The 16,503-nt window shown below is 51.9% G+C and overlaps 1 protein-coding gene across 2 annotated transcripts in view; it reads left to right on the plus strand.

The window, feature by feature from the left end:
* Positions 1-16,503, plus strand: part of LPP (LIM domain containing preferred translocation partner in lipoma) — a 375,151-nt gene that overhangs the window by 1,114 nt on the left and 357,534 nt on the right. The window contains exon 1 of one of the 2 annotated variants that reach the window (XM_053313055.1): positions 2,362-2,479. The exons of the other annotated variant lie outside the window; for it this stretch is intronic. The gene's annotated coding sequence lies outside the window, so the exon portion shown is untranslated. Of the gene's footprint in view, positions 1-2,361; positions 2,480-16,503 lie in introns of those variants that run through there. 2 annotated transcript variants of the gene reach the window in all.

Below are 16,503 nucleotides of genomic sequence, written 5' to 3' on the forward strand. Positions count from 1 at the left end.
TCCTTCCTGCATATGTAAGCCAGTCAGTTTATTCATCTTGGGTGTTTTCAAAGCCCCTCACATCCATTCCAAAGGGGCTTTAGGTAAAGTTGTGCCGTCCAGTCGGTGTTGACTCCTGGCGCCTACAGAGCCCTGTGGTTGTCTTTGGCAGAATACAGGAGGGGTTGACCATTGCCTCCTCCCGCGCAGTATGAGATGCCTTTCAGCCTCTTCCTATATCGCTGCTGCCCGCAACCTGAACCAGCAACCTTCTGCTTGTTAGTCAAGCATTTCCCTGCTGCGCCACTTAAGGAGGCACCACTCTCTCTACTTGATGCATAATTTTATACACCTCGATCATGTCTCCCCATAGTCACCTCTTTTCCAAACTTTTCCAAAGGCCCCTAGATGCTGTAGCCTTGCCTCATAAGGGAGGTGCTCCAGGCCCCTGATCATCTTGGTTGCCCTCTTCTGCACCTTCTCCAGTTCTACAATGTCCTTCTTAAGATATGGTGACCAGAACTGAACACAGTAGACCAAATGTGGCTGCACCATAGAATTGTATAAGGGCATTATAACGCTAGCATTTTTATTTTCAATCCCCTCCTAATGATCTCTAGTGTTTAATTGGCCTGTGAAAAAGGTGCTATGCACTGAGTCAACACTTCCAACAAGCTGCCCACCATCCCGCAAAGATCTCTCTCCTGGTCAGTCACCGATTGCTCAGATCCCATCAGCATATATGTGAAGTGGCATTTTTTGCCCCAATATGTATCACTTTACACTTGCCTACATTGAACCACATTTGCCATTTTGTCACCCATTCATCCAGTTTGGAGACATTCTTTTGGAGCTCCTCATAATCTGTTTTGGATTAAACCTTAAATAGTTTAGTGTCATCTGCAAATCTGGCCACTTCACGGGTCACCCCAACTTCTAGATCATTTATGAACAAGTTAAAGAGCACTGGTCCCAGTACTGATCCCTGGGGGACCCCACTTCTTACTTCCCTCCATTGTGAAAACTCTCCATTTATTTCCACCCTCTGTTTCTTCTCCTTCAACCAGTTACTGATCCACACATGAACCTGTCCCCTTATCCCATGACTGCTAAGTTTACACATGAACCTTGGGTGGGGAACTCTGTCAAAAGCTCTTTGGAAGTCCAAGTATACTATGTCAACCGAGGTGGAAGGGAAGTGAAAGAGGATGAGAGGAGACGGCCGACAAGATCAGGGGTTAGAGAGCATTTTTCCAAGGATGAAAGGCTGCAATGGCTGGGGCTTTTTAGTCTGGGAAAAGGCCATTAATGGAGGGACGTGATTGAGACATATACAATTTGCATGCTGTGAAGAGAGAGAGAATCCCCCCCCCCCTTACACTAAAGGTCATCCCAAACAAACAAACAACCCATGTGATTGACAGAAGACATGAGAAAATACTAGTTCACACAACACATGATTAACTTCTGGAATTCACTGCCACATGATGTGTTGATGGCTACTGGCATAGGGCCAAAGTGATCAATTACTGATCAGTGCTCAGCGGTGCCAAGGCAGAGTGGGAAAGCTGCCTGGGAGCGCGGGTGGTGAACTCTGGTTCCACCATGATCCCAGTTGGGACTGAGCCTCTCAAAAGACAAAAAAGTATACTGCTTTGTAAGGTGCAGTTGGACCCTCAAATGGCTTTAAAAGGGTAGTCGGCAAGTTTAGGGACCGGGAGGAGAGGGTGTGTTAGTAGTTACGATGAGAAAGGGAACCTCCACGTTTAGAGGCAGTATACCTTTGAAAGCTGTTGTGGGGGCATCAGGATGGTGGATTAGGCCAGGGGTTCCCAATCCCGATGTTGCTCAACTACAACTCGCCCGCCCCCGCCCCCCTGCAAGTTATTGGAGTTGTAGTAGTTCAGCAACATCTGGAGGACCCCAAACTGGGAACCCCTGGACTAGACGGGTCACGGGTCCGGCAGCAGGGACTCCGCTACATAATGGGGCGCGCTAGTTAGAAGGAGGGAGCGGACAGCGGCTCGGCCGCGTTAACAGGCAGCTATCCGACGGGCGAAGCCTGGGTCCACTCCAGCCGCGGGTCTCCTGGGAAGGGAAAAGGGCCAGCGGGGCTGGGCGGAAGAGCGCGCCGCCAGGAGCGGGAGAGAAGCGCGGCGGGTGGGAAAGGCAGGCCGGCAGGGGCAGAAGACGGGGCGGGCAGACAGATCCCGCAGCTGAGCGAGGGCGGGGGGAACCAGCCGGAGCAGCAGCAGCAGCAGAGCACGGCGCGGCCAGCCCCCCCGGCCGCCTGCCCGCCCCCTGGCTGCCCTTCTTCCTGCGGGCGGGGCGAGGGCGAAGCGGGGCGGGGGCTCTGCGTCCGCCCGCCCGGGCTGGCTGCGTCCGCGGCTCCTCCTCCTGCTCTCCGCCGCCGCCGCCACCTCCTCCGCTGCTGCTGCCGCCGCCGCCGCAGGCTTCCCCGGGCCCGGCCGCCTCCCGCGCTCCGCCCTGCCCGGCGCAGGTATGGGAGGTTGCCGCCGCGTCTCCTCCTCCTCCGCTGCCCTCGGGCGGCGCTGCCAAGCGGGGCCCGCTAAGTCGGGCTGGAGGCAGCCTCGCAGCCCTCGGGGGCGCAGCTCCTCCTCCTCCTCCTCCTCCCCGCCTCCCCCCCGGCGCAGCAGCTCGCGGGCCTCCCTCCCTCTCTCCGGGGTACAGGCGGGGCGCCGGGCAGGCGCAGCTGAGCCGGGGCCCCCGGGAGCGAGGCTTTCACCTTGCGTGGGGGAGGGGCCTCTGGGCTGGAGGCGGGTGCGGCGGGGCAGGTCCGGGTCCGGGGATCATCCAGCCCTTCGTGGGTTAGGGTTAGGCCCTTGGCCTGGGGCCATTGCTCAGGCCAGGGGTGGGGCCCCGGTCCACATGCAGGCGGCGCTTCGCCTCCAGCATCTCCCACTGCCCTGCGGGGCTGCCAAGGAGCCTTCCCTGCCAGGGCCCCGCGAGAGCTGCTGCCGGTCCGTGCAGACCGTAACTGACTGAGCCAGGGGGACCAATGTATCCGGCAGCTTCCTGTGTGCAGGAATAGACACTCTTTGGATGCTGCTCTGGAGTGAAGGACATTCGGTGGGGTTTTTTGTTTGGGTCATTTTGTATCATCCATTTCCCATGTGGGGAGTGAATGTAGTGGAGAAGGAAACTTGTGTGACTTCACCTTTCAGCAAATAGCCCTCCCTTCCCTGGTTGTAAATGCTGATAAAGTTGCTACCCTGGTAGAATGTGGCACATGTCTTGTAGGGCCCAACACAACCATGCCTGGCAGCCTGGCAGATTGCAAGCTTCCCATTGCTACTGCCTGCCTGGGATTGCAAAACTGAGGGGGGTTATCGGAACACCTGGTAGGTCATCAGGCACGATTGTCCTGGCCACGGATATCCTGGAGCTGGAGAAGGTGCATGAAAGGGCAACCCAAGCAGGTGTGGCTTTTTCTCCCAGCTGCCTCTCCTTCCTGGAGCTCCATTTGCTCCTCTCTCTCCCGCCCCATGTGTTGCTTCCCCACCGGCAGGCTGGCCATTCATCAGGTTAACTGCGCAGTGCTACCTGAGAAGTGGCCAGCCTGCCGGTGGGGCAGGGCACTGGAAAGAGCACCAGTGGAGCTCTGGGAAGCAGAGGCAGCTGTGCCTCCTTTGGCATCTGTTGCCAGATTTGGCTTATTTTAAGGGAGATTTTGGGTTACAGCCCATTTGACCCACGAGTAACAAATCAAATTGGCACCCCCTTTAAGGCTCATAAGGATGAATCACTCCAGAACCAAAGTGATCAGGTGCCAGAGCACCTTCCTTATTGAGAAAGGCTAAAGCATTTGGAGCCTTTTTGTTCCTAACCAGGGTTAGGAAGATAGGAAGCTGCTATTCTGAGTCCGACCCTTGGTCCGTCTAGCTCAGTATTGTCTACACAGACTGGCAGTGCTGCTTCTCCAAGGTTGCAGAAAGCCCTATCATGGAGCTGCCAGGGAGGGAATCTGGGACCTTCTGCATGCAGGTGCTCTTCCCAGAGCAGCCCCATCCCCTCAGGGGAATATCTTCCAGTGCTCACGCATGTAGTCTACCATTCAAATGCAAACCAGGGTGGGCCCTGCTTAGCAAAGGGGACCATTCATTTTTGCAAGACCAGTTCTCCTCCTTTCCAGCTTTGGGTCTCCAGACTTTGTTGGACTGCAACTCCCATTGTCCCCAGCCTCCATCCACTGTGGTTGGGAGTAATGGGAGATGTAGTCTCAGAACATCTGGAGACCTGAGGTTGGAAGGTTTAGGAAAAAAGGTGACTAAGTGGAGGATATTGGAGAGGTTTAAATCATGCAGGGTGTAGGTTTTCTTCTCTTTCTCTGGACATAGATTTTGCTGTCACCAAATAAAATTGATGCCCTGTGGATTCGGAGCAGGTTAAAGGACGTACTTCTTTTCGCAATGCATAATTAACATATGGAATTCACTGCCACAAGATATGTGGTGATAGCCACAGTGATAGACTGTTTTTTAGAAAGGCTAGACAGAGCGGCCCATGGATTTGTCAGCAGCTATTAGCCGTGATAGCTGAATGGAGTCCATGTCAAGAAGCATGAATTGCTTGAGAGCAAATCGGGAGTGTGGATTTCATGCTCTGGTTGTGGATCCCTTGGAGGCTTCTGGGTAGACACTCTTGAAAATAGGATGCTGGGAGGAACCTTTGGGTCTGATGTGGCAAAACTGCTGGATGGTGCTTGGCTCACTGGGTCATGAGTTTGTGCAGGTGGAGGAGCTGGTCTTGTGCATGGGAGGAGAGATGATCTTGTGGTAGCAATCATGACTCTTTGCTAAGCAGGGCCTGCCCTGGTTTGCATTGAATGGGAGACTGCATGTGTGAGCACTGGAAGAGATTCCCCTTAGGGAATGGGGGCCACTCTTCTGCATGTAGAAGGTCCCAGATTCCCTCCTTGGCAGCACCTCCAAAATAGGGTTGAGAGAGAGACTCTTGTAGCCTGTAACCTTGGAGAAGCTGCTGCCAGCCTGTGTAGACCATGTGTAGATGGGGCTAGATGGACCAATGGTCTGACTTGGTATATGGCAGCTTGCTATGTCTCTTCTTCCAAATGGTCTTGGAGTGCATTGAATTTCCGAATGGCCAATGGGTTAGGGTTCCTTGACGCTGTCTTGAAAGTGGCCGGGGGTGGGGTGGGCAAGTGCGGTGCCTTTTGCCAGGGGGACCCAGAGGAAGGGTTGTGGGGTTTCCGTCTGTACATGGCTGGAGAGGGTCAAAGGGCAACAGTTTTTACGAGTTTGGAAGGCAGTGTGACAGAGGTGCCTGTGCTTCTTTCCTTTGGGCTGCTATGATCGCTGGCCAGTTTAGAGTTTATTATTTTTCAAATTTGTAGACCGCCCCAACCTCCGTATCTGGGCAGAGTTCTGTAGGTTTAACATTATGAAAACCTGCTCAGCAGAGGTGATAGAAGGGTGAGTGTATGTGTGCTGCCACAGGCAATGATGCTTCTGTCCTAACACTTGCCCTGGAGAGAGAGAGAGAAAAAGCCGCAAACCTGTCTGCTCCTAGCCTTAAGCCACTGCTGTGCCCTGCGTCTAATACCCGGCATCGGAGCTTCTCTCTCAGCCGCTCCTGTTTGGCTGACACAGTTCAGTTTGTCCCACTTGGAAACTGGAACTAATAACTTGGCCAGCTTGAAACTGTGTCTGTTTAAGTAGATGTGCAAATTTATGTCAAAGATGTGCAGAGGTGGCAAAAAATGTGCAGGTCTCTGACGTATCAATGTGAAAGTGCGGGGGAACTGATTTGGTTTTGAAATGCAGTGAGAACATAAGGAGAGCCTTGCTGGATCAGGACGAAGGAGGCCCATCCAGTCCAGCCTCCTGTTTCCCACAGTGGCCCGCCGGATGCCTCTGGGGAGCCCACAGGCAAGAGGTGTGTGCCTGCCCCGTCTCTCCTGCTGCTGTGGCTCCCCTGCAACTGGTTTTCAGAGGCATCTTGCCTCTAAATCTGGAAGGAGTATTTGTCCAACTCCTTTTTAAAGGCATCCAGGCTGGTGGCTACCATCACATCCTGTGGCAGAGAATTCCATAGGCCAAGTATGCACTGTCTGAAGGAGGACTTCCTTTTGTCTGTCCCCCATTACCTGCCAGGCAGTTCTCCAGATTGCTCTGGTGAGAAGAGTGGCCCCCTGTGTTTGAGCTGCTCACTCCCAGCCCCACCCCCAGGTGCCAGGGAACACGAACAGCAGGGGGGGCAGGTGGTTGCTCTCTCTTCCAGGCTTGCGGGCTTCCCAAGCGTGCCTGGCTGGCCACGGTGTGAGGCCGGATTCTGGACTGGATGGCCCTTGGCCTGACCCAGCAGGGCTGTCCAGATGATGATGGCTCCTGCTCATGCTGGCTAGGCCAAAGTTCTGGGTTCAAAGGCAGGAGGCCTCAACACACGGCTTTACTGTTTTCTGGGGCCTTCCTGTCCTGCTGGGTGCTGGGCTAGATGGACCCCTTCTGGTCTGGCCCAGCAGGGCCTTCCTTGTGTCCCTGTGCCTCCTACAGCCAGGAGCCCTTTGGTAATGCTCTGGGACACTAATGAGAAGAGGCTTTTGCTTACTTTCCCTGTGCAAAATGGACTGTCTTCACACCATTGACTCTCTGGGTTTTTAGACGTCCTATGAGACAGCTCAAAGGGACTGTGTGGCACAGGGCTTTGGGTGGCTATGGAGCCCCCAAGTTCTGAATACCAGATGCAGGGATGGGCTACTGTATTCACACCCTGGTTGTGGGCTTCACTGGTTGACTGCGCTCAGAAGCGGGATGCTGGACTAGATGAATTTTTGCTTCAATCTCATAATCCAGGTAAATCTGATCTAGGGATGTGGAGAAACCAACGATTTTCCCTTTTGGAGGAATCCTGACATTCTCTTCAGATTTCATTCCGGTTACAGTTGCTGCCAGCTTGTCTGGTGGCGACTCGGGACCGGGCTTTCTCTGTGCTGCCCCAGGGCTTTGGAATCTCCTTCTCTGTTTCTTTTCAGGAAGACCCTCAAGACTTTTAATTAGAATTTTAATAATTTGTTTTATATTGTTTTTATTGTGTATTAACTTGTGGTTTTTAATATTAAAATTTGTACACCGCCTAGAGATTTACATATCAGGCAGTATAAAAGAAAAATCCATTTTTTTGGAAGGAGTCCTAAAGTACCCTTTGAATCAGTTCCAACTGTAGATCTGATGTGAATGACAGTTGTCTAAGTTTACATTGTAAGCTCATTGGGAGCAGGGCCCTGCCTCTTTCTGACTTATGAAAATCTGTGCTGCTCTGTGCATGGATAGCGGGGTAAATATAGTTGTTTTTTTAACCCATCCTAGCAGTGTACTTGGTGCCTTGTAGAGCAACACAGCGCCCAGGGAGCTTACAATTTTAAATAGGTGGTGTGCAAACAACAGAGAAAAGGCAGGGAGAGCCGAGAGCAGAGAGGGAAGAAGATGGGCAGCACATCCCATTATATAGACTTATAGCTTGACAAAAGCTTATTTCCCTTAGGGGATGGGGCCACATCTCAGTGGTAGAGCATCTGCTTGCAGGTTCAGTCCCTGGCAGCATTTCCTGGTAGGGCTGGGAAAGATTCCTGCCTGAACCTTGGAGAAGTTGCTGCCAGTCAGTGTAGACAACACTGAGCGAGATGGACCAAGGGTCTGACTCAGTAGACGGCAGCTTCCTGTGTACTAGAATAACTGAATAACAGGGTGGCGGAGCATCTGCTTTTCCTGCAGAAGGTTCCGGGTTCTGTCCCTGGCAGCATCAGAGACGCTCTTCCCTCTGGACCTCTGGGCAGAAGTCCAGAGCCCCCACACCCCCCTCCGGCCCCCAGATCCTCTTTCGTTTGTCCTGGGTGGTGTGGTGGCCAGACTATGTCAAGTTCCATGTTGGATTGTTTCTGCTAACGTTTTCCTGCCTAAAGAGTCTTGCACGTTTTTACATTCTTGCAAATTCAGTTGCTTAAATTTTGGATCCTTTAGAGACTGGGAGTGGCTAAAGAAATATGTGGAATGGCAAATAAGTTAAGTTGCGTGTTGAAATGTTTCTGCTCGTGCATATTTGCATAAATACCCTTGTTTTTATAGTATTACGTTCTTGTGAGTTCAGTCGGTGCTTTGTGCCCTCAAGAACCCACATGTTAAGAACCCTGTGTGTGTGTGTGTGTGTGTGTGTGTGTGTGTGTGTTGGGTGGAGGGGGCTCCCAAGGCCTCTAGCTTCAGGCTCCAAAACCACATAGGTGCACCACTGGGCAGCATTTTCCCGTCGGGCTGGGAAACCTCTCTCTCCGAAAACCCTGGGGAATTGCTGCCAGTCTGTGTAGACAATACTGAGCTCGATGGACCCACAGTCTGACTCCAGTTGACGCAGCTTCCTATGTTCCTATTACACTGCAGAGCAGTATTGCCTTTTAAGGTTGCTGATGATTGTGGTTACTTCAGCTGCAGCAATGTTGGCAATGAAGGGAGAGCAGAATCTTGTTTTGGAGCAAAGGGACGGATGTCTTTGGCGGGCCTCTTTTATGTGCAGGCCGATAGGAATGAGGAGAAAATCAGACAGTGGGCACCATGTTGCAGAAGGCTGCCGTGCATGTCACCGTCAGTGTGCCGTTGTGCAGTTGTGTTGTGCAGTTGTCTAAAGCAGCACGTGAGCCCTTGTGTAGTGCCATTTCCCTTGCCCAGTGGAAATGGCATTGTGCAGGCACCTGCACTGTCTTAGTAGTTGCACCACTGTGTTTCTGCGCAAGAGCGCCAGGGCTGGCTGTCAGCAGGCCGGAAACGCCCGCATTGCCTTGCGCAACCTGTCAGCCCACGTTGGGGGAGAATCTGGTGCCGCTGGCAGAGGTCAAGGTGCTTCTGAGGTCTGTGGGGCAGGGAGTCTCCTCCCAGCTCTCTTCATGGCATCCTGGCTTGTTCCTCTCTCCATAGGGAAGAGAGAGATGCATCTTTTGGCTGCTTCACAGGAAGTGCAAAAAGCGGGCATTCCGGATCAGGCCCAAGGCTTGTCTCGTCCAGCCTCCTGTTTCACACAGTGGCCTACCCAGATGTCTCTGAGAAGCCCACAAGTCCAAGAGGTGAGGGCATGGCCTCTCTCTCCTGTGGATGCTCCCCTGCAACTGGGATTGAGAGGCATCTTGCCTCTGAGGCTGGAGGTGGCCCACAGCCACCAGACTAGTGGCCACTGAGAGAGCGTTGTGCTTCCTCTCCCCCCACACTGGGTGCCTAGTAGGGAGTGCCAGCCAGACCGTTCCCAGGGCTCCGTCTCCCAGATTTCTCTTCTCTTGGAGCTGCCAAAACTTGTTCTCCTGAGCCATTCAGCAGGCATCTCTGCAAGGCCCTCGGGGGCCTTGGTTGGCGAGTGGGAGGTGTTGATGTGTGGCAAACTAAGCCAGTAATTGCTCCAGTTACTACATTTGAGCACAGAATTGGCACTGCATGACTGACTGGGCCTGGAGCAATCATTTTTTGCTGCTCTGAAGCAAATCCCACTTAGCTGGATTAGGGGTCCCCACCTCACCCCACCCCTCCTTGACTGACTTTCCCCTCCGCTCCCTCATGTTCAGGATATGGCAATCTGACAGAAGCCTCCGTTTGCGTAAGGTGCAAGGTTGCATTGAACTGGAGGAGAGCTGGCCCTTGTGGCAGCAAGCATGAATTGTCCGCTTTGCTAAGCAGGGTCCACTCTGGTTTGCATTGGGTTGGGAGGCTATATGTGTGAGCACTGGAAGAGATTCCCCTCGGGGATGGAGACTCTCTTGGAAGAGCAGAAGGTTCCAAGTCCCCTCCCTGGCAGCATCTCCAAGATAAGGCTGAGAGAGACTCCTGCCTGCCACCTTGGAGAAGCTGCCGCCAGTCTGTGAAGACAATACTGAGCTAGATGGACCAAGGGTCTGACTCAGTATATGGCAGCTTCCTATGTTCCTATGGTGTTTAAAGCGGGGGTGTTCTGTTTCGCGAAGCTCTTTGCACAAATGTTCTCTTGTAAGCAGGAATCTCAGAGCATGGTCTCAAGATCATGGGATGCAGGGTTTCACAGCCTTGAGACCACAGGAGTTGTTGGACTATGACTCCCATCATCCTCTGCCACAATGGCCAAAGGTGATGGGAGTTGTAGTACAACAATGTCTGGGGCCCCAAGGTTTGGAACCCCTGTTAAAAAGTGTATTAGTTATGCCTTTTCATGGAGGACAGGCCTATTGGTGGTTATTACCTGTGGGAGCTGAATGGAGCCTCCATGTTCAGGGCAGTCTCCCTCCAAACACCAGTAGCTGTGGGAGGACTGTTGCCTTCGTGCCCTGGTGATAGGGCTGAGAGAGATTCCTGCCTGCAAGCTTGGAGAAGCCACTGCCAGTCTGTGAAGACAATACTGAGCTAGATGGACCAATGGTCTGACTCAGTATGTGGCAGCTTCCTATGTCGCTATAACATTTGGTCTGATCCAACAGGGCTCTTCTTATGTTTCTAACATGCAGTCATATTTGCAATCAGTGGGGCTGAAAGCTTAGAGCAGGTCAGGTCCTCTAATCAGAAATCAAGGTGAGCAGTTTTTCTAGATTAACTAATATTTACCTTCCTGCCTATTAAGATCATCTGTGGAGGTCCGCTTATGGTTGCCACCAGCTCGTTAGGTGGTGACTCGGGACCAGGCTTTCTCTGTGGCTGCCCCACAAATTGGGAATATGCCCCTGTCAAAATAAGAGCGTCTCCTTCTCTGATTGCTTTTAAAAAGACCCTCCAGACACACCTGTTTTCTCAGGTTTTTAGTTAAAATTAATTTTAAACTGTTTCATTGTTTTAAGTCAGTAAAATACAGAAGCCCCTGTGAACAGCTCAGGGACATGCGTATGGGGCAGTATAAAAATGTGTTGAACGAGCAAACAAACACAAACAAAACTAGTTTTTAATTGTTCTGTTTTTACATTTGTTGTGTATTAAATTATGTACACCCCCTAGGGATATACCTATAAGATGATAAATAAATAAATTTGGCGCACATGTTGAGAAGTAGCGGACTGCAGGGGCCAAGAGTGACCTTTCGACTAGGAATTGCTCATCCCAAGTCTCTCCCCTGTTGTGGGACACAGCAAGGGTTCTCAAACACCCCCAGATGTTGGACTACAACTCCCATCATCCCCAGCCACTATGGCGTTGAGTTACTGTGGTTGGGGCTGATGATGGGAGTTGTAATCCAACAGCATCTGGGGAACCACGGTTGAGAACCCTTGGGATGTGGGGTGCCTGCAGTTTCCTTCCCCCACCCCAGGAAAAAGGTAACAGAAGCCCTGCTTCTGGAGGTGGGCATCTGAATCATCAGCCAGCCCTCAAGCCTGTCTGCAGCCCCTTCTGCCCCACTCCCCCGGCTGGGAAGCAGGGCATAAATATAATTCATGAGTGAGAAGCATGACCTGACATCTGATGTAGAAGCCACCGGAGCAGAAAAAGAGACCCGCCTGGATTGGTGCGGGGTGGGGTGGGGCTTCCCATTTTGCACCTGGTTCTTTCTTGCCTCCTTTCCCAGTTTGAAAACCAGCCCTGGAGAACTGAATGGGAATTGTGTCCTTGCACAGTGTGGGCAAGAGAGTCTACAGCAATGTGCAAGCACCCCGACAGCTCCCTGCACGTCTGCAGGCTTCTTGTGGATTGGAACGAGGGCGATTTCTGCTCACCAGTGTTTGTGTACTGGGCTGAAAATGGGGAAAGAGACCAAGGTTAAGCACAAGCATTTGGCTCCTGTGCTGATTTCCTGATGTTTGGCTTGTTTATGTTCAATGTTTATATCCTACCTTTTTGGGTCTAGGCCCCACAAGGCGGTTGCTGTGCCCAGTGTTGAAAACAATGTAACAATGTATGTGAAACAAACTAATGAACAATGAAAATGAACCAGAAATAGACCAAAGCATAATGGGCAATGCTTGACTAACAAGCAGAAGGTTGCCGGTTCGAATCCCCACTGGTATGTTGCCCAGTCTATGGGAAACACCTCTATCGGGCAGCAGCGATTTGGGAAGGTGCTGAAAGGCCTCATCGATCTCACACTGTGTGGGAGGAGGCAATGGCAAACCCCTCCTGTATTCTGCCAAAGACTACAGGGCTCCGTGGGCGCCAGGAATCGACACCGACTCGACGGCACACTTTACCTTTTAACCTTATATAAACACACCTCCAGTGTCCTACCAGGTTTGAGTGGTGATGGTTGTAGGGCCATTGGGGGGGGGCACCCAATCTCTGTGTTGCTCAGGCTTCCTTGCAAACCCGGTGCCTGGTCTACCGTGCCAAACTGACAGGTGCGCTTTGGAGAGGTGCAGAGACAGCCCTTGGTGGTGAGCTGGCAGCCCTGACGGCTTCTCTCTTCCTGAATGTGCCCAGAGATGTTCAGGCAAAGCGAGCGTGGGAAAAGAAAGTGCGGGGAGATGCCAAGTGTGCCCTCACGCCCAGATCTCAGCGGCTCACACCCTTCTGACAGCAGGAGACTCGTTGCTGCTCCTTCCCAGTTTGCTTGCCTGTCAGCAGCCGGCTCTGTGCATTTGCATTGCCTCTTGGTGCTTTTTGCACTGGATTCTTGATTGACTGTGATGGATTTTGTTGTTGAAATGTGTTGCTCAGAATGGGGTTTTCCCCTCAGCGGCACGAGAACATCCTGGCTCTTCTGGCTTTACCTGGGGAGGCGGCTTCTGTCCTAAATACTTCCCCAGCTCTGTTTCTTTCTCCCAAGTAGGCAAGTTATCCTTCCTGAAGTCTGGTGAATGTGATAGGAGGACAGATCTCTTGTCCCTGTAATGCTGATACTTTAACACAAAGGTACAGGAGTAAATTCCAGCACGTGCAGCTTCTCTCACTCCCTGCATGACACGGCTGTTTTGCAGACTGTATAATCTGCAGTCCTTGTGGGCGGTTTTTACAAGCTCTGTCCTTCTCTTGCATATGGCTTTGCTTGAGAGAGGAGACAGCAGGCACATACTATGGAGAGAGAGAGAGAGGAAAAATAAGAAAGTGGGGAAAAAATCATCAGTTGTCTTGTGAGATCAGACCAAGATGAGTCCATCTGGTACTTGGAGATAGACTGCTGCAGCACATGGAGGTTCTACTTTGTTATCATGGCTAATGCCCCTTATTTGTCTTCTCTGCCATGAATTTGTTTAGATGCAGTGACGGCTACCACCTCAGAGAGTTGGTTTTTTTTAAAAAGGGTTAACCTAGAGGTTCTCAAACGTGGGCCCACAGATGATGTTGAACTACAACTCCCATCATCCTTTGGACATTGTGGCAGGGTATGATGGGAGTTGTAGTCCAGGACCCATCTGGGGACCCAAGTTTGAGAACCACTAGGTTAACCCTTAACCCCCCCCCCCCAAAAAAAACACCTCTCTGAGGTGGTGGCCTTCATTGCATCTAGTGGTCGTGAGGTCCCATAAGTAAATAACACCCTTGGAAAATTTCTGTGAAGCTGAAAAGCTTGACGGTTTGGACGAAAGGTGGGTTGTGGTTCTTAAAGAGCTGAAGGCTGCTGCCCTAACTGAAAAAAGTTCCCTGCAGATAGAAATCTAGCAGGTCAGGAAGAAGGGGAGCTCCAAGCCTTGACTGAAGAAGTGCTCCAGGCTTTTGAGCCTGCTTCCCCTTCCATCCCCTTCCAGCCAGTACTGAGGTTCCAATTGGCTGGCTGGCTGGGGAGCAGTATTCCCTCTAACAGAAAATCCCAGATGTTCTTGACTACAACTCCCAGCATCCTCGGCCAAAGCCCACTGCAGCTGGGGACTCTGGGAGCTGTAGTCAACAACATCTGGCATTCCCTCTTACAGGGAACACCGCTGGGGAGATGGCCACGCCATTTTAAAAATGGTGCGGCATCTCCCTCTCTCAAGGCCATGGGGTTGTCTCTTCCGTTAATTTCTCCCAGTTTCTTTCTCCATAAAGCAACGCTTCTTGCTTCCCCATCTGTCCTGCAGCAAACTTCTGGAATCCAGGAGGTTTGCTGTTAAAATCCCTGATTCTGTCAGTGTAAATTTTTGTGACTGTCTGTGTTGTGACATTTTGTGATGGCTTGTGCCAGCGCTCTTCAGTATTTTTCAAGTTTGGGGCAGTGGGAGGCACATTTAGCAAAAAACCTTCAGCCTGAGAGCCGTTTTGCACTGTGTTGACCTCTGCACAGTCCTGCCCTTTTTCTTTTTTAGTGCTGGGGGGCCCTTTAAGGGTGACGGAGCCCTGGCTTCAGAGCTCTAGGCGGGAAGCACTGGAAACGCCTGCCCTGCCCAGCCCAGCTAGCCTTGCTATGTCCTCCTGGAATTTAGGGTAGCCCCCAGATTTTGGCTCCTGCACCCGGCTGCTAAATTCCACCCGGATTTACACAGATTTCAAATGTGCTCCCTGGATTGCACAGATTTTACTCCGGATCCGATCACATGGGAGGGCAGAGAAGGAGGGGAAAGTATACACACCTGTCCAATAAATTAAAAAAAAAATGCAAATTAGTTGCTGCATGTTTTGGCATAATATACAAATTAGGCCACCTGGATTTGGGAAACTTGAATATGGCCACCCTACAGTACACTGTGCAGGCCTTCCAGGATGGTGCAGGGGCTTTAGAGGGCTCCGTGTCCCATCAAGCGGCCCCACCAGCACCGGGGGGGGGGGCGCTATGCACAGTATTCTGCTTTGGCCGAAGCATCACACAGGCCCAGTAAGCAATGTGCCAGGGAGCCTCGCCCAGCCAGGGTTGATGGGGGCGCCACTGGCCCCTTGCCGAGCCTTACAGTCAAGAGCACTGGCCTATCCCCCTCTGTCCTCCGGCTGCTATTTTGTGCTGGTGGATCCCAGGGCTCTGGCTGGAAAAGAAAAGAAAAAAAGGTAGCTCCTGGCAGCCTTAAGCCTTATCGCCCTGCTAGTTTTCTATGATTAGGAGTTATTTTGTTCGGAGGGATATTGAATCCTATGAGCCCCCACCTGCAGGCTGGGGCTCAGATAGAGGCCGACCACCTCCGTGTATGGCCTAATTCTTCTATCTCAGAGGAGCATAGGAAGCTGCCATATACCGAGTCAGACCCTTGGTCCGTCCAGCTCAGAATTGTCTACCCAGACTGGCAGCGGCTTCGCCAAGGTTGCAGGCAGGAGTCTCTCTCAGCCCTGTCTTGGAGATGCTGCCAGGGAGGGAACCTGGAACGTTCTGTATGCAAACATGCAGGTGTTCTTCCCAGAGCGGCCCCATCCCCAAGGGGAATCTCTTACGGTGCTCACACATGTAGTCTCGCATTCAGATGCAAACCAGGGTGGATGCTGCTTAGCAAAGGGAAGAATTCATGCTTGCTACTTACTGCAAGATCAGCTCTCCTCAGTAATTAGCCACTGCTGGGAGTTGCCTCCACTTAGAATTCAAGACCTCTGTTAACAGCGTATGGGTGAAGAAGGCCAGGTGTTCAGAACAGAACGCTGGATGGAAAAGGCACCAAGGATTTCCCAAACATGGGCATGGGAAAGCCATAGTGGCAACTATTTCATAATAAGGGAGTTTCGGTGAAATGTGAAGAAAAGAAGCGTTGGGGAGGGTTTCTTCTCTCTTCACCCCACCGCCCAATCCTGGAGAGCTTTTAAGTTTTGTAAAATAGAAACAAACCAAGGAAAAGAAAAGTCATCAGACTGAAAACCACAGACCCAAAAAACGTCTTAAGACAATAAGATTTTGGCAACACGTATGCCCAAAAAACTGGGTTAGGTGGGTGTGGTGTTAGGTTGTTTTCGCTCCTGGGCCTGGAGAAATACAGTGTGTGGTTATGCTACTAATCCTGATACTAAGAATGTTGCCTGATTGTGCAGATTAGAGAGCATTTAAGATGAGTCGGAGACACTTGAGCTGCAATTCTGCCTTAATCTTAAAGAGATTAGGCTCAGCTGCTGCAGAGCACCTGCTTTCCCTGCAGAAGGTCCCAGGATCAATCCCTGGCAGCTTCAGCGGAAAGGCGCCTGGGTAGCTGGCGTGGGACGGGCCTCAGCCTGACACCTGGGGAGACGCTGCCAGGTGGAGGATGCAGGACTAGGCGAGGTGGAACGGGGCAGCGCTAGGCAGCTGCATGTGTCCTCAGAGCGGGCAGGAAAACATTTTTTTTTTTGCATGAGATGGTGGTGGTGGTGGTGGTGGGGGGGGGGGGAGATGATAGTTTGCAGCTGGGATCTGAGGGTGACACCCTGGCAAGAAGCAGCTGTGTGAGTAAATCTTTCCAGACCATGACACACAATCATCAGCATCAGGGTGGGAGCCATTCTACCCTGGTTTGTGTGATACTGTGGACTCAGAAACATCCCTCCAACCCTGGTTGCTCAAAGCAGGATAGCCCAGCTTTTGTACCCGGCTCTTAACCAAGGTAGGAGGAGAGGCGAGCTCTCCTATCTTGCCTTTTCTGGTTGTGTGGATCCACTTACCTCTTGTGTCCAACCATACGACACAGCAAGCCTGAAAACTTTAGGGACCTGTGGCTGCCGGCCATGGATGTGCCACTGTTCAAAGCGCACACTATGCTCTGTC

The sequence above is a fragment of the Hemicordylus capensis genome, chromosome 3 (assembly GCF_027244095.1).
Source record: "Hemicordylus capensis ecotype Gifberg chromosome 3, rHemCap1.1.pri, whole genome shotgun sequence".
NCBI lineage: Eukaryota > Metazoa > Chordata > Lepidosauria > Squamata > Cordylidae > Hemicordylus > Hemicordylus capensis.